The sequence below is a fragment of the Zea mays genome, chromosome 7, assembly GCF_902167145.1.
Source record: "Zea mays cultivar B73 chromosome 7, Zm-B73-REFERENCE-NAM-5.0, whole genome shotgun sequence".
NCBI lineage: Eukaryota > Viridiplantae > Streptophyta > Magnoliopsida > Poales > Poaceae > Zea > Zea mays.
The window spans coordinates 108002595-108025245 of record NC_050102.1 but is presented as its reverse complement, the minus strand read 5'-3'; the positions used below and the strand labels follow the sequence as shown (position 1 = coordinate 108025245).

General features: G+C 43.4%; 1 long non-coding RNA gene across 1 annotated transcript; it reads right to left on the bottom strand.

The window, feature by feature from the left end:
- Positions 1–228: 228 nt before the first annotated feature.
- LOC103632682 (uncharacterized) lies at positions 229–1023 on the bottom strand. Its single transcript, XR_556093.3, has 4 exons — positions 974–1023; positions 816–876; positions 653–696; positions 229–573 (listed from the first exon to the last, which is right to left on the bottom strand). It is a non-coding gene; the product is annotated as an uncharacterized lncRNA (long non-coding RNA).
- Positions 1024–22651: the final 21628 nt, after the last annotated feature.

Here is a 22651-nt window from a genome sequence, read left to right as displayed (position 1 = left end):
AGTATTAGTAGTACCTTCTAGGGTTGAGTCTTCCTCAACACCCTTGTATGCCCAGTGGCATGATGCAATGATGTTCTCATACGCATATCTTGCGATATTTATTTATAACCAGTCAAAAATTCAGAGAGTAATCTTACTTTATGAAAGATTTGAAACATAAAGAAAATTATGAAAATTACTGTATTAATCAACGAAAAAACACTCGATGCAACAACATACAAAGATCAATTAAATGCCCAAGCACAAAAAATCTGAATGTGAAGCAAAGCATATATACATATCTGGACATACAGTCTGGTTCTTGCCGCATGCTTCCCAGCTGGACACTTCTCCGACCATTCTCTGTGCTACCGAGCGAATAAAGGTCTGAATAATTAACATTTAGCTTCTCTCTTTCTCTCTATCTATAGAAAACTCTTATCCTAGTTCCATATCATTATGTTTTTCTTCAGTGTGTCGATGTAACCGGCTACGCTGTCTCCATAGAAGTCGTCTTTAGTCGGCTAGATGATGCTGGCGTTCCAAACCGGGCAATTAGTGAACAAAACAGAGCATGCCCTAGCATCCAGGTTCCTATAGATTTCAAGATCATGACTGATGATGTCTAGTATTTGACGTACGTACATAGTGTAAAACAGTCTTCCTTGCGTACCAGTGGAAGTCGACGGTGTTCCCTCCTTTGTCGGAGTGAAGTGGCTATGGAGTACAGGTAGTAGTTGTGTTAGCAGTCAGTAGCATGAGTGATCAGCCACATTGTTGATCTGATCAAACACACCAAATAGAGCACATCAAACCTTGCTTGCGGTTTGTACTACCTAGTGTATGTCTCTGATGAAGTGCGAGAGGAACATGAGCGCTTGTGTTATATTATCTGCACTGCAGAAAAGCAATGTTCATGACTATTAATGACAAATTGTCCAAAACTTTGCAGAATTGGAGCATGCACATACGAGTAGCAGAGTAGCGACATTACATTATGGGGGAGAAGATCTCCCATAGGTGGGGAGCTGGGAGGTACAGTTGTTGATGGCGCCCACGACACACATGCCCTTGACACCATCCTTGTCCTTGTAGTCCCCTGACGAAACAGAAAAAACAACGCATGACGACCATGATCACAAGATTGCGTGTTAGATTCATCTTGGAACGAGGGGTGTGGTCGCTTACCATTGTAGGTGTAGGTGCAGAGGAAGTAAGAAGAATTCATTAATTACTGTTATAGAGAATAAAATGAAGTAGATGGCTTAATCAAGGCTGTCGAATGTCATTATCATAAGGCATATCCACTATGCTGCAAGCCTGGAACCTTTTATTCACGTAAAGTAAGCATGTGATGTGAACTCCGTCATGCTAGCTTCATACAAGTTACATACACTCAAAGAAGTTGCCAGGAAACCAACATTTTTGTCTCTTGTATCTAGTCTTGCACTGGGGGCAGCATTGGTTCCCCTCGTGCTCATACTCATAGCATGGGCGGCAGACAGGGAAGGCACACTCATTGCAGGCAACAAAGACATCGCCAGTGGCTGAAACACCTATAGAGTCACCACAAATCTGGCAGACCTGCCCATTCGCACTCTATGTTGGCTTAGCCTGCATTAGCGAGATAACGACAAAGTCAGCACACATGCAATCAGAAATTCAGCATTAGAGGACACCTCAGTGACTCATGCACTTTACTGGTGAGCAACAGACTGTAAAAATCAACCTGCGATCAAGTGTCTATTAGTCTTGAAGTCGAGGCTAAGATCAAAATGCCAGGAAGGTAATTTCGAATTTACATAAGATGAACTAATTCAATGGTGTAGTAGTCATAAACAAAGGCACGCTGCAGCAGGGCAAAGAAGGATCTAATTCACCGTCGGTCCATGGTAATTATGACAAGGAATTGTTGAGGCATGGGTAAACACAGGGATCTAAACAATCGGAGGCTCCATTTCACTGGATCTCCAAGACAGCGAAACATGAACAGTATATCATTACCTATTGCTGATTTGGCAACTGTTCAAAGAATTGGACCGAGCACGAATAGTTCAGAAATTGCCAGGAGGACATGTCTGATCTGGTGACTTACATGGCGCAACGGAAGCATCGCTGAAATGGACAGGCAAAATCTACGAGCAGAGACACGCAGAAGCGACAGCATTTGAGGGGCGAACCCCAAGCGTTAGACTAAAGACTAACACCTCGGCCCAGATCCAGCGACAGACGCGCGCGCACGACATGAGCTGCTAGAAACTGAATCTGAAGCACGCAGCGAGGGCGGCACTGGATTGGCTGGATGTACCGGGCCCGGCGCATCGCCGTCATGGCGGATCATGACGAACTCGTTGCGGTTGTGCGAGCCCGCCACCATCCCCATTTTGATCAGCAAACCACACCAGCAAGCGCCCATGAGAAGACGGGTCGCGGCCGTTCAGACCCACCGCTCCTGCGTCGGTTAGGAAATCAAAGTCGCGGTCGGATATGGGCGAGCACGGCGCGAATCCGGGCATGGTGGCGACAATGGCGAGGAGATCTGGGGAGGAGCGGGCGGGATCAAGGCGGTGGCGCTCGTGCCCCTCCGGTCTCGCTTTGGGCTGGTTCGGGGGCGGCTGCAGTGTTCCACGGGTCGCGCTAGGTGGGCGTGCGGCATGCGTCGGGCGGGCGGGATTGCGGTGTGCGGGCGGTAGGGCGGGCGGGAGGGCGGTTCGCCATGGTCGCGGCGGGATTTGCAGGCTTGCGGTGTGCGGGCGGGAGGACGGTTCGCCTTGGTCGCGGCGGGGTTTGCAGGTTTGCGGCGTGCGGGTGGGCGGGTGTAGGGAGGCGGGGGCAGTCTACAGTAAGTTCTTAATAGTTAGTAGAGATTATTGTTTCTATATGCCTATATCAATCATAGTTGAATGCTCGTGTGTTGCAACGGGAATATATAATACCAGTATACTATGATAACTTATATACAAAATATGTGTTATACCGTTATGAGAAAATGTTTCATAATCAATTTGTGATTCTGACCATACATAAATTTTGTTATTTATAATCTATCTGTTTCACCACTACATTGCAACCATCAGTATCATGCAGACTTCGATATATGTCACGATTTGCATGGTCTCATTATTGAAGAGCATGTTTCACAAATACCGGAAGAAATTCCCTCGTACATCGTTAGTCATCGGACACGTACCACCATACGCTTTTGCTTAAACAAAAAGGTAAGTGTGTGTGTTTGCAATACTAATGATCAAACATCGTATAACCATAAAGTTAGAATACTATATTAATATATTAAATAAATTAATCCAATAGACATAGATTAACCCAATTAACATAGGATAAATAAATATCTAATTATAAAAGTATGAAACATGGTATAATCAATGTTGTTACTGCATAGTAAATATTCATACGAGACTAACACAACTGGAACTGTTCAATTTGGAATTAAAATGAGGAAGTTACGAATTTCCAAAGTTTCTATGTATTTGATATAGGATTAATTAGGAAATCAATTTTATTGTTGTTTTCATGACAAAACAGAGGTATTATGTGATAAAAAATAATATTATAGAATTATAGAAATTGGATTGAAGTCATTTGGATTTAATATGAAATTTCCATGAATTAAATGGGTTTCTGCAATTATTTTTAAACTAAAAATCAATTTCTAAACTCCTTTTCCCTATTTTCTTTATTTCATGGACTGCGTCCCAAATTCCAGAAAGATCAGATGCCAAGCTATAAATGTTTTTCTAGACTCAGTGAGCATACAGAGTGGACGGCGGGTTAAACACAAAAGACGTCTTAGTTGAAGTTGTACATAATTCAACATGAGTCACGTTAGCTAGAGGGTGGAAGGCTAGGCATTCTGCTCAATAGATCGAAGGTTCGATCCTTGAGCAGCCACGGTTTGATTTTTTTCTGCGCGCGGAACGGGGAGGGAGGGCAGAACGGCAGACTACTCTTACCTTCTTAATAAGTAGTATAGATTTATAACTAATTTAACAATAGAAAATAGTAATTATACTTGGAGTTCCACAGACTAGATCAATGTTACAATAAATTAAGACAACTTATCACTCATCATTTCACAATTCACGCACATGCTCATCATTTTAACCCACAGTTATATTCGCATAGACTAATTTAACACAAAGACACAATTCATCAATCATTAGTTTAACTCATAGGTCATAGAGACCACACAAACATATAATATGTTCATCAATTGTTACGAAAATGATATGCATATAGTTTCGTTTTGCTGAAATGTGATAGCTCGTTTAGTTCGTGAGCTGGCTCGTTAACAAACCAAGCTAGCTCGTTAACGAATCAAGCTAGCTCGTTAACGAATCAAGCTAGGGTGTCAGCTCAGCTCGTGAAAAAAAAACAAATGAGCCGATCCGAGTCGAGCCAAGCTGAACATAAACCGAGCGAGCCAACAAGTCACGAGCATTTCGTCCAGCCCTAGCTCAAGGTGTTGGTATCCCCGACGGTGGAGTGATACATGTTATAACCCATGACCCCTGGTTCCTACAAAACTAAGGTAAACTAAGTTAGATGATTTTAACAATATTTGTGAAAGATTACGGTAAAAGAGATATAACGAGCTTATTTACCTAGAAAGATCTAGTTCATAGCAAGTTAAGCTAAGGTTTATAAAGTTAGATAGAAATTCCAAATCTAAACTAAATTGAACTAGAATGACACACCTGAGCTAGTTCATAATAAGCTTTAGTTCATACTAAGTTTAAGTATAGATACTTATCGACGCATTTGAGTTGGAGGAGGTGTTGGAGTAGGTATCTACCACCGAGGCATCGACTTCTAAAATTGAGGGAAAACAGAAGGTTGTTGTTGTGCCTGCTCTAGAAACCATGACTATGTTACAAATACAGTATATTAGTTATATTATAAATAAACAATTGTGTGGAGAATAAACGTGACACTCACCAAAAGTGTATGTTCGCTTGTGCACTGTAAGTAGCATGTACTTTTGTTGTTGTCAGACGAATACCAGTTGATGTTGCATGATCTCTTCACAAAACATTTCTTCGCAATCGCTCATAGCTTGCTCCATGCTCGAGTGTCGACCACGGCTGCTACCACAGGTAGGCTACGGCAAAGAGCCTCCCGTGAGAGTGCAACTCTATTGAATCGATCACACTGGTGAATATAGATTACCTTGAACTAGCTCATGGCTAGCAGCGTCGCCAACACTCTCCCATCCTCATCATTCGTCGCTATTGATTCTGGGAAGAGCAGTGAGCTTCGTGAAGATGATCATATTGGACACTTTCTGGATTTCTCCCATGGCCTTCTCTTCTAGGAGGATATCTGTCGGCGCTTCTCCTCGGCGGTACATCATCCTAACTCCTCGCCGAATGGCTCTTTCTTTCTTCTGGCCACTTTCCATAGATATCTTTTTAGGCTCTCCAATCTTGTCTCGGTGACACTGTAGTTGGTTTTCACGTGTGTTTTCTAAGCCAGAATCATTTTTGCTTTTTGGTGGCTAACAAACAAGTGAGTTTCGTGGTTTATGCATTAAAACACGTCATTGCAAGGTCTTTTGATGTCTACTTTCGTCTCTAGAATAATGGTGCGCTCACTAGGAACGTGACAAATGGCTTTGGGAGCAAGAACAAGAACATGAATGGAATTTGGTTACATCCAAATCATCAATAAATCTGAAGAAAGCTTCAAGGTACAAGAAAGTTTGTTTTCATCGTAATTTTGTCCAAGATTCTTCGAAGCTCAAATCAACTCCCAAATTTCTTGACATTGGGAAGCATGGATATCGAATGCCTATTCCTCTTGATCAACAGGTTGATGATGGATTGTCTGACTTTTGGGTTTCTAATCAAGATCGTGTTGTTCTAAGATTTGGTGCATTTGAAATTGATCAAAATATTTCGACGTAGATTGTTCTTATTTCAAGAGTTTTTGGCAGGATTCAGAAGAGTTTTGAATTTGTTGAAAATAACTCCTCCATAAAGGACTTTCCCCATGGATCCTTGTCTACCGTGCTAGTTTGTTTGGCTCCTAATAAAGTTTTCGATAGAAATCTCCGCATGGAATCCTCAGATCGCCAAAATGTGGAAAATGTTTAGTGAGGGGCCACCATGCAGTGAATTGTAGACAACAGTTTAGATGTTGGTCTTGCTGGAATTACAACCATTATTCTTGGGCTTGCAGAACGAAAACATCTCTGAAGATCTTTTGGGCCCCCAAGAAGCATTTGTCCTTGTCTCAGTCAGCGGAACAGGTGAACAATTCTGTCTTGGATAAACTGGGAACTGTGCATGGCGGTTCTGCTCCCTCTACTGATAATACTTCTCGCTCACCAGAACCGCCCTCGTTCCTCCCGTATACCCCAAGTGAGGTGTTTTTGCTTCCTCTCTCACTATCCTGCTCACCATCACCACTCCTAGCTCTAGCTTCAGTGGTGCATCCCATGTTAACTTTCGCTCTCGACCCTACTCCTGTTCTCCCGATCGGAGCTGAACTAGCTCATGGCTGGCAGCGACCGGCTCGCTCCAGAGTTGCCGTTGGTGAAGAACCTCCAAGAAGATTTGAGGAGTTCGCCATTGCGGTTCTCACTCTGTCTCCTCTAGAACATTTGGTTCCTCAGGCTCTAGCAGAGGTTAGTGACTTGATCAGGGTTGACTTCAATGTAAGGGTTGTATCTGCTCATAGGTCTCCCACTCTCCCCTAGGATTGGGGCTTTTTTGTTTGGGGTCTGTTATGCAGAGACAAGTCTTGATCAATGTTGGCCATATTCTAGTGGGAAATAGAAATATGACTTTCCACAAGCATGATGAGGGTCTCAATTTTCGTGCATGCAACTATGAGCGTACATGCATGCTGGTTAATGTTTTTAGGATTTCCATTGGATTACCAGGATACTGAATCCATCGGAGTTGTTGTTGATCTGTTCAGAAGACTCCTCAATTGGATTGATGGGCCGAGCATCTCCAAGAGCTCACCAGAAAACGACTCCTTAAAATCAGTTTTAAGGGACATCTAAATAATTAGTGGGGATAGATTTTAATCCTTTCTCCAACAGATCCTTTCAAGCGACATATTGTTTCTGAGGAGTCCAAAAAACCCCTTATTTGTAGCTACAAATGAGGGAGTTTTAAGGGCTATGAAAAAATCGGGAGCGCTTTAGGGGAACTTTTGGAGACACGTTTTTGTGTTTTTCCCAAAAAAAACTAGATTTAAGGGAGATTTGTGGGGAGCTCTTGGAGATGCTCTGTCTAGAATTCTAGGAAATGTTCTTGCTCTATCCATGGATAGAATCCCACATAGTCTTGTTGCTTATTGAAGTTCGATCCTTTTTGAAGTAAATGTTACTGTAGGGGGTCCTACAGTATCTTATTGCTTATTGCTTTAAGGAAACCAGAGTGGGGAGAAGATACAGGAGGGTGAGTACAGAGGAAAGAAGAATTACAGAACAGAATAAAGAAGCCAGGTTCTAATTTTATCTCCAATTACTGGTTTAACTCGGTGACTAAGAAGGTTCATTTCAGATTTGAACATAGCTCGACAACCTTCCACCATGGGCGGAGTCTCATTGAACACCCAATTATTTCTGCATTTCTAGATGCCCCAGGTCAATAGAATTATAGCTTCAAGTTTCCAAGGGACTTGCCAACGTCTTCTGATTCTTAAAATGGTGTTGAGTAAATCCGCAGAATGTGAAGGAGAAATTCCAATCAAGGACCAACATCTCTTAGCAAAATTGCATCTGAAAAAGAGGTGAATGGTCGTCTCTTCAACTTGAAGAATACAGTTGTCACAGGAATAAGATTCCAAAAACATGGACCGCTGCCTCAGAAAAGCTCTAGTATTTAGTCTGTCTTTCAGTAGTAGCCAAAAGAACACCTTGTGCTTGGGTTGACATTTGGATTTCCACAACCAAGAGAAAATGGGATGTGTCCACTGGTTACCCATCATATGAGCATAAATCTTTTGCGAGGAAAATAAGCCAGAAGGAGTAGAGCAGCACCATTTGTCTTTGTGAATATTATGTGGAAAATTATCCAAGCAATCATTCAACTCTTGAAGTTTAACAAAGGCTTTAGTGGACAACGGTGCATGGAACAATTCTTGGGAGTCAACCAATCTTGCTTGTAGCACAGTGATGTCTTTGCAGGCAGAGAAGGACCAAAGTTCTGGATACTGTATTGATTTGGGAATACCATCCCAGTTATCATGCCAGAGAAGTGTTGTTTTTCCATCTCCAATTTCCACCCTAGCAATACTCTTAAATGGTTGAAGCGTTTTAAGGACATCTCGCCACCAAAAAGAACCAACTGGTTTATCCGAGGGCAGAGAGTTACTGTAGTGATTGGTCCAAATAATATTAACCCAGGGGGTGGCAGCTCTGTTGAAAAATTTATGAAGGTTTTTCATGAGAAGGGCTTGATTTTGTAATGACAGATTGATTACACCCAACCCCCCTGATGTTTTGGCCTGCAAACCGAACTCCAAGCAACTTGAGGGGGTTTCTTGGCATTTAAATCAGCACCTCTCCAAAGGCAGTGCCTTCTGAGTCTGTCAATATGCCTGATCACCGTTTTGGGGAGCTTCAGAGTGCACATGTAATATGTTGGAAGTGAGGAGAAGACTGCATTAACCATTTGAAGCCTTCCAGCCTGTGATAAGAAGATGGAGGTTGACGCCAGTCTTTTTTCAATTTTCTGGATAAGGGGTAGAAAAAGCACCCAATTTAGGTATTTGGATACCCAAGGGAAGCCCTAAGTAAGTAAAGGGCAATGACCCAATTTTGCAATGAAAAGTATTTGTAAGGATCTCCATTTTCTGGTCCGTGACATTGATGGGGTAAATGTTGGACTTATGGTAATTCACATGGAGCCCAATGGAGTCAGCGAAAGAGTTGAGCATTGATTTTAAGAAGAAAAGCTGTCTAGGGCAGGCTTCCATTATGAGAATAGTATCATCAGCATATTGTATGATAGGGAAATCCGGGCCACAATTGTTTGGTAATGGAAGACGAAGAATGCCACCTTCGCAGGCCTTGTTGACAATAGACTGTAAAAGGTCAGCAGCAAGAACAAAAAGAAGAGGGGACAGAGGGTCGCCTTGCATGACGTCGCGTCTACAGTGAAATCTTTTCCCAGGGACACCATTCAAAAGAACTTCAGAAGATCCGGAGCCAAGAATCATAGAGATCCAGTGGATCCATTTATTACCGAACCCTTGGTGGGGTTGGTAGATCCTGGGCGGTCCCGGTCTACATCTTGGGGGGGATTGGACGCATTTTCTAGATAACTTCCCTCTAGATGAAGATGTTTTCCCACCTCTTGGAAATCCACATCCCATGCATGGCAACCTTCTACAAGGAAATAAAACATACCTCAGCACTGGGTGCACGATGTAGTTGGGCGGGTGATGACTTTCAGGCACAGCTTGGCCTAAGTCAGCATGATGTTCAAACGACTGCAGAAGAATTGTTCCCACATGATCATGTTCAAAATGATTTCGCTCAAGCAGATAATTGGTTTCAAGATGACATGGAAGTGGATGGATAGGGAGAAGATCAAGGGGAGCATCAGCCTAGAGTTTCTTTTACTTTTGACATTTCTGGTTCAATTGCTCGTTACCTTAGGGCTACTAGATTGGATATTCCCTTTACCATGGAAGATCTTTTAGCTGCAAACTTTGGAAATTCTTCTAGTTCCCCTAGGGTGTCTCTCTCTTTGAAGAAATCCCAAATTGATGTTGTTAGCTTCCAAACTGTGGGTGGTGATCATATTAATGATTCAGGCCTGTAGGAAATGATATGCTGCTTGACCCTGACTCATAGACGTGGACTCCCTTTAGTAACTTCTGTTGCCAACCCTACCACGCCTCTGGCCGTTACTCAGATTAGAAGAAGCCCAAGACTCAATCCCGGGATGAAGGCCTAGTTGTTCAAGCTCTCAGAAAGGCCAAGAAAAAAGGAATATTTTATGAATAAGTTGATCTAAACAAGCCCCCATGCAAGGAATTTGGAGTCACTCCCCCTCCTCTTCATGTGGAAGTGTTGCAAGAATGGGAGATCTCATGCAGGATAGATCCTGACATTGATGCTCTTTGCTCCTCTTTGTTAGATTAATGATGTAGAAGTTTGATTTGTGGATGTCGCCATGAAATTGTGAGAGCACCTAGACGGGGGTGAATAGGTGATCCTGCAAAACTTGCTCCAAACAATACAAACTTTGTATACTAAATGTGTTAGTGCAAATTAAATCCAAGTTTGGATGAGAAGAGAAGATAAAAGAGGACTCTTCACTTGATTGCTCTCTTAAGATGATTATTAAACTAGGAGCAATATTCCAAGTGAATGTAAGCACTAAGCACTCAAGAAGACAATAATCGCAATAAAGAAACTGGACAAGGGACACAACGATTTTACCGTGGTTCGGCCAATACCTACTCCATGTTGTGGTGACCTCCTTTGGTCAAGGGTTGCACTCAACCATTCTCAAGTGATCCAAAGAACAAACTTGAGCGCTGTTGGGGACTTGCTCTCAAATGCTTCGGCTTAAGAGCAAGGCAACATAAAGAATGTTAAACGTTAAAGTTCTTCGTCCTTCGGAGCATTATTTCCCTTAGGATATAATGTCTTTTGGACGAAGGTTACAAAGAGCATACCTTCGTAAATTCGACATATAAAAATGAAGAAGGAATTATACGAAACATGAACAGTACGAACTATCAAATATGTTATTATTATTGTATTATTTTTATTTTATTACCATGAATAAGTAAAGATAACAATTCATTACAAGTGTACCTTCGGCTTGAAGGAAGATAAAGAATACAAGCGTGACGCAAAAGCAAAATGCCAAGTCAGCGTGAACAGTACGGGAGTACTGTTCATCTATTTATAGGCACGGGTCGCAGCCCATGCAAAATTACATCCAGGCCCTTTGCATTTGATAAGAACTCCATAGTAATTTATCGGGGTCTAGATAGCCTTTTCCTCTTTAAGTCGGTTTCCTTTTTCCTGCCACCATGCCGAAGCTCCCTTGTGCACAGCTTCGGCTCTGTTCTATCCTTCGTTCTCCTTGTGTTTCTTTATACAGCGATTTTGACTCAAGTCCGAAAGGTCCATGTCCGAAGGTACCTGCTCATGTATTACACTCTAGAAACATTGTAAAATCACGTTTTTGAGGACCTTCGAAGCCGAAGGCCCCCAACAGTAGCCCCTCGCAATATTAATTTGTTAGGATAATAAATTCAGATTGCGATATGGACGAAGGCCCTAAGCCGAAGGTCCGAAAAAACACCTTCCTCTTGCTAGAATAGCAACAGTCAATGGCAAGCGGGACCCTCCCACTTGCGATGCCCTGGGCGTATAAATATGCTACGACCGCGGGCTCATTTGGCACACCTTCTTGCCATCTGCTTTGCCTGCTCAAACAACTCTTTGCCTACAAACGCTTGACCAGCTTTCTAGATTTTTTAGCTTCGGCCGTAAGAGCACATTTTCAGCATTTTCGAAGAGATGTCTGAGGAAAAGAAAGTTGTTGCCGAATTGAAACTGAGCCTTTCTGAGGAGAAGAATCTGGGCTTCATTGAATTGATAGCGAAAACAAATACAGAGAAGATCACTAGAGAAATTTTAGAAGGCTTATCTGAAGATACCGGTGAAAGTGATAGTTATGATGTAGAAAGTGGAGGTGAAGACTCCGAAGATCGACCATGGCGACCAAGACACTCAGTCTTCGGAAAATCGAGTATTAAACAAAGTCATCTTGATAACATGAGGGGGAGATATTTTTGAGACATGTCTACTGTGAGGGCAGATGACAGAGAGAGGTATGTGCCAACTCCCGAAGATAATGAAGTCGTGATCTTCCGAAGCTTTTTTAAAGCTTGGCTTCGGTTCCCCTTAAACAGATTTGTGGTTGAAGTTCTGAAGATATATCAGGTCTACCTTCATCAACTTACTCCCGAAGCAATAATAAGAATGGGAATCTTCGTATGGGCCGTGAAGAGCCAGGGTTTGGAGCCAAATGCAAAAAGTTTTTGCAATATACACGAGCTAGTATATGAGACGAAACCCTGGGGTAAAGAGCAATATCACAACAATTTTGGCTGTTATAGCTTCGGTGCTCGCTCTGGGTCAAGCTGTCCCATGCCGACTTTTCGAAAGAGATGGCCCAGAGACTGGATGAAGGAATGGTTCTATGTGAAAAACGACTTGAAGGCACGAGAAGATATTAAAGATATCATCATGCGCCCTATCTGGCAGCGCTTCGGCCTCCGAAAACCGAAGGTGGATGTTGACGAGGCAGTCGAAGAATGCCAGAGGGCCTTCGGCGTAGTTTGCTCTTTCATCGGGACAAGGGATTTAGTCCAGGAGCATATAGCCTTCAGAGTATGGCCACTTGTAGAAAAGTGGGAAATGCCAAAAGGAACTATCACCAAGCCTGACGAAGGTGGGCTGATTAGGATGAAGTTCACCTTCAGATACGAGGGTAAATTTGTCGAGCCAGATGATGATTGGCTGAAATGTGTTGAAGCCACAAGCGATGAACTACTTGGGCCATACTCAAAGGCAGAAGATACTGCGTTATCCGCGGCCTTCGGAGGCCGAAAGAAGAAAAGGTTCAACCGAGTTTTTGATGCTATTGGGTTTGTGTACCCTGACTACCGGTACCCTCTACAGGGGCGAAAGAGGAAAGATGCAACTTCCGGGAAAGATGATGCTTCAGCTGCTCCAAGCGAGCTTGTGCCGAAGAGGAAAAGGGTAAAAGTCCTTACTCACCGACCACGCTATATTGAACCGGCCATAGTGCCCGAGTTTGTCGGCGAGGCTCCTTCGGCTACTGAAGCCAAAAAACCTATACCCGCGCAGAAAACTGAAGAACTGACTACAACACCGAAAGCTGAAAGAATTGAAGAACCAAAAGCCGAAGGGACAAAAATATCAGATATTTTAAGCCCTTCGGCAGAAGTTGGAGTGCCACAAACTCAGAAAGGTCCAGCGGTGACCCCCAAAAGAAAAAGGATGGTTAATGTTCTGGATGTACTGGAGACAATAAAGTCTTCAAGTTCTACTCCGAGAAAAATTATCGAAGCTCAAAAAGCACAGATTGAAACAACAGCCTCTGGAGCCGAAGCTGCAAAGCACCAGGCTGAGATCGAAACCGGACCTTCAGAGTCTGCCAAGGAGAAATCTTTGGAAACCGAAGAAGAAACTACAAAGGAAACTATAAAGCAAATTCTGCCTGAAAAACTCTCTCTTCAACTCTCGAAGCATCTTCCAATTTGCCTGATTATATTGTACGACATGCTTCAGGCAAAATGCTATCTAACGGGGAAAAGCGAGAAGCTCGTCATTATGCCCAGAAATTAAAATATCCAAAAGGGGCGTTGATATTCAATGGCAGCGGAGAAGAAGACTTCTTGTATTGTCTCCCAGACAGTAAGGAGATCTCTGTCTACCGGGAGATGGCAAGAAGCTTCGGATTCCCAACTCTAGAAGACGGGCTCTCAGTTTTGTCAAAAGATGAATTGGTCGACAGCTTAGCATACAACAGCTTAAAGGTGAGAAAATAAACTTTTTGTGTGCTAAAAAATTCGTGTGCTTATTTTTTAATACCACATTCCTTTTGCAGGGCCTTATTCTTAGTAATGCCCTCAGAGCACAAAAAAGCGCTGAAGACGAGGGATGTACCATGGCGTTGAATAACCTTCGTTCCGAAGTGATTGAGCTAAGGAACAAAGGTCTTGAGAAAGATAAAATATTAAACTCATTACTTAATAAAATAAAAGAAGACAAAGCTACTTCCAAGGCCCAAGCTGAAGCCCAGAAGTGCGAAATTGAAAATCTTCAGAAACAGCTGGCTGAAGCAAAATTAAAGTGTACAACTGCCAAAGCTGACCGAGACGCCAGCGATTACTGGAAAAATCATTGGGAGAAAACAACTGCAGAACTTCGGTCTTCAAAAGAAAGATGTTATGAAAAATCCATGAAATGTGTGGAGACAATTAAAACTAGTTTCACCAGCGTCGGCGCATATTCGAATGAAGACAACTTTGTACTGGGGGATCCTGAAGGTCCAATCGACTGGATCAGCGGCGAGGCCGAAGCTTTTGAAGAAATTTTGAGTGGCCGTGGGGACATATGCGCGTTCTCGGGTGCTAGGGGGATTGCCGCTATCTTGGAGAGAAGAGGCTGCGAACATGTGAAATCCTTGGCGCAAACCGAGGCTGCCTTATCTATCGAAGATATAAAAGACCCCTCGGCCGAAGCAAGCTTGGTTGGTGGAAAATTTTTCACCGACATTTGGGAAAATGGTGGTCGAGAGATGGCTCAAGAAATTATAAGGAAAAGTGAAAAAGGTATTCACGATGCTAGAGAAATAGCAGAGGCCGCTGAGAAAAGTGCGGATCTTGAGAGACGAACAGGTATTGATTAATAACTTTTTACTTTATGTTGTAATTTTATGACTTCGAACTTATTTACGCTTTGCATCACAGCCGCACTATCTCCTCCCCCAGAGCCCGTCGAGCCATTGGCGGACCCCAAAGCAAAGGAGGATGATGAGATTATAAAAATGGCCGAAGCTATTATGGATAAAGTTGTTGGTCAACTTTTAAATGAAGCTGCAGAAGTAGTCTTGAAAGAAGATTAGCTGTTATTGTAAAGATATTTGGATGTAATATTTGTTGGACAATGTGTGTAATATTTTATAACTTTGAATGTAATATATAAGTTGTTTATAATTCAATTCTTTACGATGCATGAAACTTTACATACATACCGTTTTTGAGCCTTCGGCGAAAAAACACCTTCCCTTCTTTTCATGCTTCGTAAGGAATATCCACATTCGTGAAAATATTATGCTTCGTAAGCAATAGATTTCCCCCGATACTGAAGTTGGCGAAACTGCACTTCTTCAAACTTTATTTTGTGCCTTGGCATAATTTCTTCGAAAACAATTTCCGAAGGCTATCATTGTATTCCCCTTCTTGTGCCATTAATGCAATATGATGTATGATGTCATGTTTATGCGAATGATGTGATGATGCTATGATATGCAATGATGCCATTTGTTCCGAAGGTACACACACACATCCTCACAGTAGAATACAATCTCTTTGTCGTTTACTTTTCGGCTTCACCGTTTATTTTTCGGTATATCAGCGTTGACTTTTCGCTGTAAGCCTCCCTTAGGAGCTTCTTTGCCTTTTATTTCGGCGGTATCAGCGTTTATTTTTCGCTGTAAGCCTCCCTTAGGAGCTTCTTCGCCTTTTATTTCGGCGGTATCAGCGTTTATTTTTCGCTGTAAGCTCTGCATTCCCTTTGGAACGACTTTTGAGTAGAAAACTTACGCTGCGTTCCCTTAAGAACGACTTTTGTTGCTTCGACAAAAACTTGCAGTGTATTCCTTCATCAAGACCTTTAGAACTTCGTCGATGTTTGAAGAAGGTATATTCATTATGATAATGACGAAGCAATTACAAGAAATTGAAAACAACAAAAGAACTAAGTTTTCAATGATTGCTCTTTATTGAAAAGGTAAATGATAACAAATGTAAAAGTTGTTTCAGAGGTAGGATATATCTTAGTAGATGTGCTTCGATTCTGGCACTGTACTGTAGACTGTGCGAGCTTCAGACTGCTCCCTAAAGTCTCGCTGCTGGTGATTGTGCTGGCTCCCTTCTGGCTGCTGGCCTTGGGGATAAGCGGGTTGCATTGGTGGTGGAGGTGGGGGCTGTTGCCAAGATGCCTGAGGTTGGCTTGCTGAAGCGACAGAAACTGCAGGATGGTTACCCACATACTCTGGAATGTATGGTGAGTGGTACGAAGCAGTATGCATAACCTGCTTCGTCTGGCTCTGTTGGGCTGCAGCTTCTGCTATCTCTTTCTGTTTTTGAATGGTAACATGGCACATCCTGGTAGTATGGCCCTTGTCCTCACCGCATAATAGGCAGTAAATTTTCCTGGGCTGGTCCCCAAACCTTCCTCCGAAGCCCCTGGAACCTCTGTCCCTTGGAGCTGGGGGCCGAGGATAGTTCTGTTGCTGCCTCGAAGCCTGAGAGGAATACTGTGGCCTTTGTTGCTGGCTTCCCCTGTCGTCATTCTGAGTAGAATGGATAGATCTGACATGCCTAGGGTGGATTCTCCCTCTGAAGCCCCTAGTCATTTCGGAGAACCTATAAGCTTCCTCCCTTCTTTGCCGAAAGTCATTTTCTGCTCAGATATATTCATCCATCTTCTGAAGCAGTTTCTCCAAGGTCTGAGGGGGTTTCCTGGCGAAGTATTGGGCTATAGGTCCTGGCCGAAGCCCCTTAATCATGGCCTCAATAACAATTTCATTAGACACCATTGGCGCCTGTGCCCTCAATCGTAAGAACCTTCGGACATACGTCTGAAGGTATTCTTCATGATCCTGAGTGCACTGGAACAAAGCTTAAGCAGTGACCGGCTTCGTCTGAAACCCTTGAAAGCTGGTGATGAGCATGTCCTTCAGCTTTTGCCACGATGTGATTGTTCCTGGCCGAAGAGAAGAGTACCAGGTCTGTGCAACATTTTTAACTGCCATGACGAAGGATTTCGCCATGACTGCAGTATTGCCACCATATGAAGATATGGTTGCTTCGTAGCTCATCAGAAATTGCTTCGGATCTGAGTGTCCGTCATACATTGGGAGCTGGGGTGGTTTATAAGACGGGGCCAAGGTGTAGCCTTCAGTTCTGCTGACAGAGGAGAAGCATCATCAAAAGCAAAATTTCCATGATGGAAATCCTCATACCAGTCATCCTCGTTGACGAAGCCTTCTTGGTGAAGCTCTCTGTACTGGGGCCTCCGGTTCTGCTCATCTTGCGTAAGATGACGAACTTCTTCAGAGGCTTCGTCTATCTGCCTTTGTAGGTCAGCTAGTCGGGCCATCTTTTCTTTCTTCCTTTGCACTTGTTGATGCAGCATCTCCATGTTCCTGATTTCTTGGTCTAAATCGTCCTCCTGAGGCGTTGGACTGGTGGCCTTCCTCTTCTGGCTTCAGGCTTCCCGAAGAGAAAGGGTCTCCTGGTTTAGGTCCAACGGCTGCAGAGCAGCAGCCCCTGTTGCTGAAGCTTTCTTTGGCGGCATGACGAAGGTCGATGCTTGCCGAAGGTGGTCAAAAAGGGTTCACCGGAGGTGGGCGCCAATATTGGAGACTTGCTCTCAAATGCTTCGGCTTAAGAGCAAGGCAACATAAAGAATGTTAAACATTAAAGTTCTTCGTCCTTCGGAGCATTATTTCCCTTAGGATATAATGTCTTTTGGACGAAGATTACAAAGAGCATACCTTCGTAAATTCGACATATAAAAATGAAGAAGGAATTATACAAAACATGAACAGCACGAACTATCAAATATGTTATTATTATTGTATTATTTTTATTTTATTACCATGAATAAGTAAAGAAAACAATTCATTACAAGTGTACCTTCGGCTTGAAGGAAGATAAAGAATACAAGCGTGACGCAAAAGCAAAATGCCAAATCAGCGTGAACGGTACGGGAGTACTGTTCATCTATTAATAGGCACGGGTCGCAGCCCATGCAAAATTACATCCAGGCCCTTTGCATTTGATAATAACTCCATAGTAATTTATTGGGGTCTAGATAGCCTTTTCCTCTTTAACTCGGTTTCATTTTTCCTGCCACCATGCCGAAGCTCCCTTGCGCATAGCTTCGGCTCTGTTCTATCCTTCGTTCTCCTTGTGTTTCTTTATACAACGATTTTGACTCAAGTCCGAAAGGTCCATGTCCGAAGGTACCTGCTCATGTATTACACTCCAGAAACATTGTCAAATCACGTTTTTGAGGACCTTCGGAAGCCGAAGGCCCCCAACAAGCGCCACGTATGTCTTCCTTATATCTTAATCTCGTTTATGAGGAATCTTCACAAGTTGGAGTCTCTCATGCTTTACACAAGATGATCACAATCCAAATTACAGTAAGAGAGGGAGTAAGAGTACGCACACAAGAGCACAACGCAGCAACAACACACACAAATGCAAAGAAGAGAGCGCAACAACAAAACAATTGAGTAACGACTCAGAAAATGAACTCAAATCTCTCTCAAGTCACTATAAGGCATGGTCGCAAAGTTTCGGGGTTATAGACCGCTCTTAGAACGCTTGGTGTTCTACTCCATGCGCCTAGGGGGCCTTTTATAACCCCAAGAGGCGTAGGAGCCATTTGAGCTTCATTTGGAAGCTCTCAGCCTTCCCTGTCTGCGTGTGCACCGGACTGTCCGGTGCACATTGGACAACTCCTGCTACAACGTTCACCGAATAAGGTGATTTGTAGATTTCCATTTCGGGTGGGCACCGGAGTGACATGCCGGACTGTCCGATGACCCCTCCCGACCGTTGTCGAGCTGACGTGGCTAATGACTGTTGCGCTGTCGACCGTTGGCACGGGCGAAGAGTTGTGCCTGACGCACCGGACATGTCCGGTGCACACCGGACCGTCTGGTGATTTTTAGCCAGCGTGCAAAGCAAAAACCCGAGACTGGCCAATTGACTAGGCCAGGCACAAGATTGTTCGATGCAAACCGGACTGTCTAGTGCAACCCAGACTGGCCCAGGTTCTTTTATTCAATAAAGAAATTGGTGAAAATGGACGACCACCACAAATCTTATGGACTAACTAGTTTGTCTAGTTGATCATTTCTTAGGTGCATAAGTTCATCTACATTAATTCTAAGTCAACTATTCGGAATACCGTAGATTATTCCGGATAGGAGAAGCTTTTTGTAAATTCACCTGTGTGCAGACCGTTCGGGCCCTTCCTGTGGACCATCTGCGACACCAGGGTGAGCCTCGGATAGGAACTATGCAAATCACATGTTTACACTGCGGACTGTCCGAAGGAAAAGAGAGCACCATCCGAGACCAAGCTCGGACTGTCCGGCCTCAGGCGCGGTCCGTCCGCTCGTTGAAAAACCAGAAAAACCCGAAAGGTGATGGGTTCGGTAAAATGCATTTTTAGCGTCCTCGTGGACCATCCGGGGTGCACGGTCGGACAGTCCACGACTACTGTGTCTGACATCTGACGATGCATTTAATGCACTATAGCTGTTGATATATCCGTTACTGCTGACCATTGCGATTTCAGTCGTTGATGTGCAGGGGCGGACCATTTGGACTAGGGGCACGGACCGTCTGTGGTTGGCAGAAAGGGGACAACAGCTAGGAAGTGGTTGGTGGATATAAATACAACCCCAACCACCTCCATTCAATACACCCAAGCATTATACTCACACACACATTCGATACAAGAGCAAGCAATCCATTCCAAGACACATTCAAAGCTTCCAAACCTCCAAGTGCCACAATTGAGACAAGTGATCATTAGTGATTAGTGACTTTTGAGAGTGTGATTCGTGTTTCATTTGTTGCTCTTGTTGCTTGGCTTTTAATCGTGCTTTCTTCATCTCCTTCTAAACTCTCTAGTGACTTGTAAATCTAGCAAGAGACACCTAAGTGTGTGGTGGTCCTTGCGGGATCTTAGTGATCCTTGAGATTAAAAAGAAGCACACAACCGGTCTAAGTGATCGTTTGAGAGAGGGAAAGTATTGAAAAAGATCTGGGCACCGTGGTCTCCTCAATGGGGAGTAGGTTCATTGGAACCGAACCTCGGGAAACAAATCGCTGTGTTCATTTGTGTTGATCATTATCTTACGATTCGATTCTTCATCTCCCCTCTCTCTAAGTTATCTTGCTCACAATCTTTTGAGTTAGCTCCCAAAGTTATCTGCATTGATTGAGCAACTCATAGCAAGAAGAACTCTCTTTTGCACTCTGAATTCGTTATAACTTATTTCTAATCCTAACCTTGGGTAAAGTTCATGTTCAAAGTTTATAATTTTCAGGTTTCGCATATTCACCCCCTCTAGACGACTTTTAGAAGGGTAATGGGTTCACTTGGAGTAATATGAAGAGTATCCCCTCCTACAGTAGCTGGATTAGGTGTTTTCCTCTCAGCTATGGACACTGTCTTTTCCTAACACCCATGCTTCGCTTCTAACTCAACCTATCTCTGATCATTACCCTTGGTTGATTTCTAATGGCACCACTATTCTCAAATCCAAGATTTTCAGGTTTTAACATTTCTGGTCGGTCCTACCGGGGTTCATGGAGGAAGTTAGTGCCTCTTGGAATAAGAGGCCAAGAAATAAATCAAATTATATTAATTTTTTGGCTGCCAAGTTTAAGAATCGCAGGCGTGATTTAAACAAATGGAGTAGTAAAGTTTCTGGCCTTTATGAGAAAATTGAGCTATGTGAATAAGTGATCTGTTTCTTGAATGCCCACGAAGAATGTAGAGCTCCTTTTATTCTAGAACTGAATATTAGGACAACTGATAAAAAGCATATTCTTATTCTTATGGATATAAAGTCGGCGTACTAGAAAAAGAGAAATACGGTGAACAAAATCAAGCTAGGAGACGAAAGCACCAAAATTTTCTACTCCATGGCTACTATCTCTTTCGGAAGAAACTTCATCTCCAGATTCAAAATGAAGATGGCATTGAGCAAATAATTCATGACAACACGGCAAGAATTCTTTTTAAAGGCTTTAAGAATAGGATGGGCCACTCTGATAACCCAGTTATGCTTTTCAATCTGGCTAGTCTTGTTCCAAGAAGGCATGACCTTGAAATTTTAGTTGATCCCTTCACGGCGGCTAAAATAGAAGCCATCATTCATTCTCTTCCTTCTGACAAAAAGCTATGGGTCCCGATGGATCCAATGGTTTTTTCTCAAAAAATGTTGAAACATCATAAAAAACAACTTCCTCAGGCTCTATCTAGATTTTAGCAACAGCAATATTGATCTGTTAGTTATTAACAAATCCTTCATCACCCTGATCCCCAAAGTGGACTCATCTAAAATTGCTAGTGATTTTAGACATATCTCTTTATGCAACTGTGTCCTTAAAGTGATTACTAAGGTTCTCGCTTATAGATTACAGAAATTCATCCTTGATATCATCCATAAGAATCAATATGGCTTTATCAAGGGAAGAAGTATCCAAGTTTCCTATGAAAGTGAAATAGGGTTAACCTTTTCCTACAATTAATTTTGGTGGTTGAATGTCCAACACAAACATATGGACTAACTAGTTTGCTCTAGAATACATGTTCTACAGGTGCATAAGGTTCAACACAAACCAATAAAATATTCAAGTTAAGGACCCAATTCAAAAGGAGCAAAAGGGACTTGAGTGTGCTGTGATCTGGCGCACCGGACAGTGTCCGGTGCACCAGGGCCGTACAGGAGCCAAGCAGCCTCTCTCGGGAAAACGCAGGCGTGCTCCGCTATAATTCACCAGACTGTCCGGTGAGCCAGCGGGGTAACGGCTACCTGCGTGCAACGGTCGACTCTGACAGCGCTACAATGTCGGGCAGAAGTCAGAGCAGCAAGTCAGAGGGGCACCGGACTGTCCGGTGCACCAGACTGTCCGGTGCCACAAGAAGACAAAGGCGCCAACGATCAACTGCTCTAGAACTCTAACGGTTGGGTAACGTGGCGGTGCACCGTACATCGAACAGTGAGTGTCCGATGGCGCACCGGACTGTCCGGTGCACCCATCGACAGCAGCCTCCCCAACTGCTACCTTGGTAGTTGAGGGCTATAAATACCCTCCAACCACCACAACTTCAAGCATCCAAGTTTTCTGGACATCACATTCAATACAAGAGCTCTAGCATTCACTCCAAGACACAATACAAAAGATCAAATCCTCTCCGAGTCCCAAATTCACTCCAAACACTTAGTGGCTTGTGAGAGAGAGAGAGAGAGATCTTTGTGTTCATTTGAGTTCTTGTCGCTTGGATTGCCTTTCTTCTTTTCCCATTCTTATTCTCAAGAGCTTTGTAAGCGAGTCAAGAGACACCAAGTGTGTGGTGGTCCTTGCGGGGTCTTAGTGACCCGTGAGATTAAGGAAGAAGGCTCACTCGATCTAAGTGACCGTTTGAGAGAGGGAAAGGGTTGAAATAGACCCGATCTTTGTGACCTCCTCAACGGGGACTAGAATCTTTGGAACCGAACCTCGGTAAAACAAATCACCGTGTTCACACGTCTTATTTCTTGGTTGATTTATTTTCCCTCTCTTTCCGACTTGAATTTAACTCTAGCGCTAACCCCCGACCTTAGTGCGTGTTTTAGTTTATAAATTTCAGGTTTCGCCTAGTCACCCCCCCCCCCCTCTAGGCGACTTTCAATTGGTATCAGAACCTAATGCTTCATTAGAGTCTAACAACTCGAAGTGATGTCGGGAGATCACGCCAAGAGGGAGATCATGACCGGCGAAAAGGCCGTGTTGGGACCATGCTTCGTCGCCGAAGGTCCTACAGGAAGAAACACCTTCGGCAAAGTCTGTTTATACGAGATACCAAATTTACCACTCATGAAGCTTCGGTATTATGGCGTATCCGAAGATGAAGGATCAAACCGACTTAAAAGTAGAATGACTTTTTAGTCCGTAAGGGTTTGAGTCATGATTGTAATCTTTTGTAAGGGGCATGTTTGTAATTTCCTACAGGCTGCGTCCTGTGCCTATAAATAGTGAACAGTACTCCTTTACTGTTCACGGAATCCTGTAATTGCAAACGCATTGCTCGGGAATTATTATTTTCTGCCAAGGC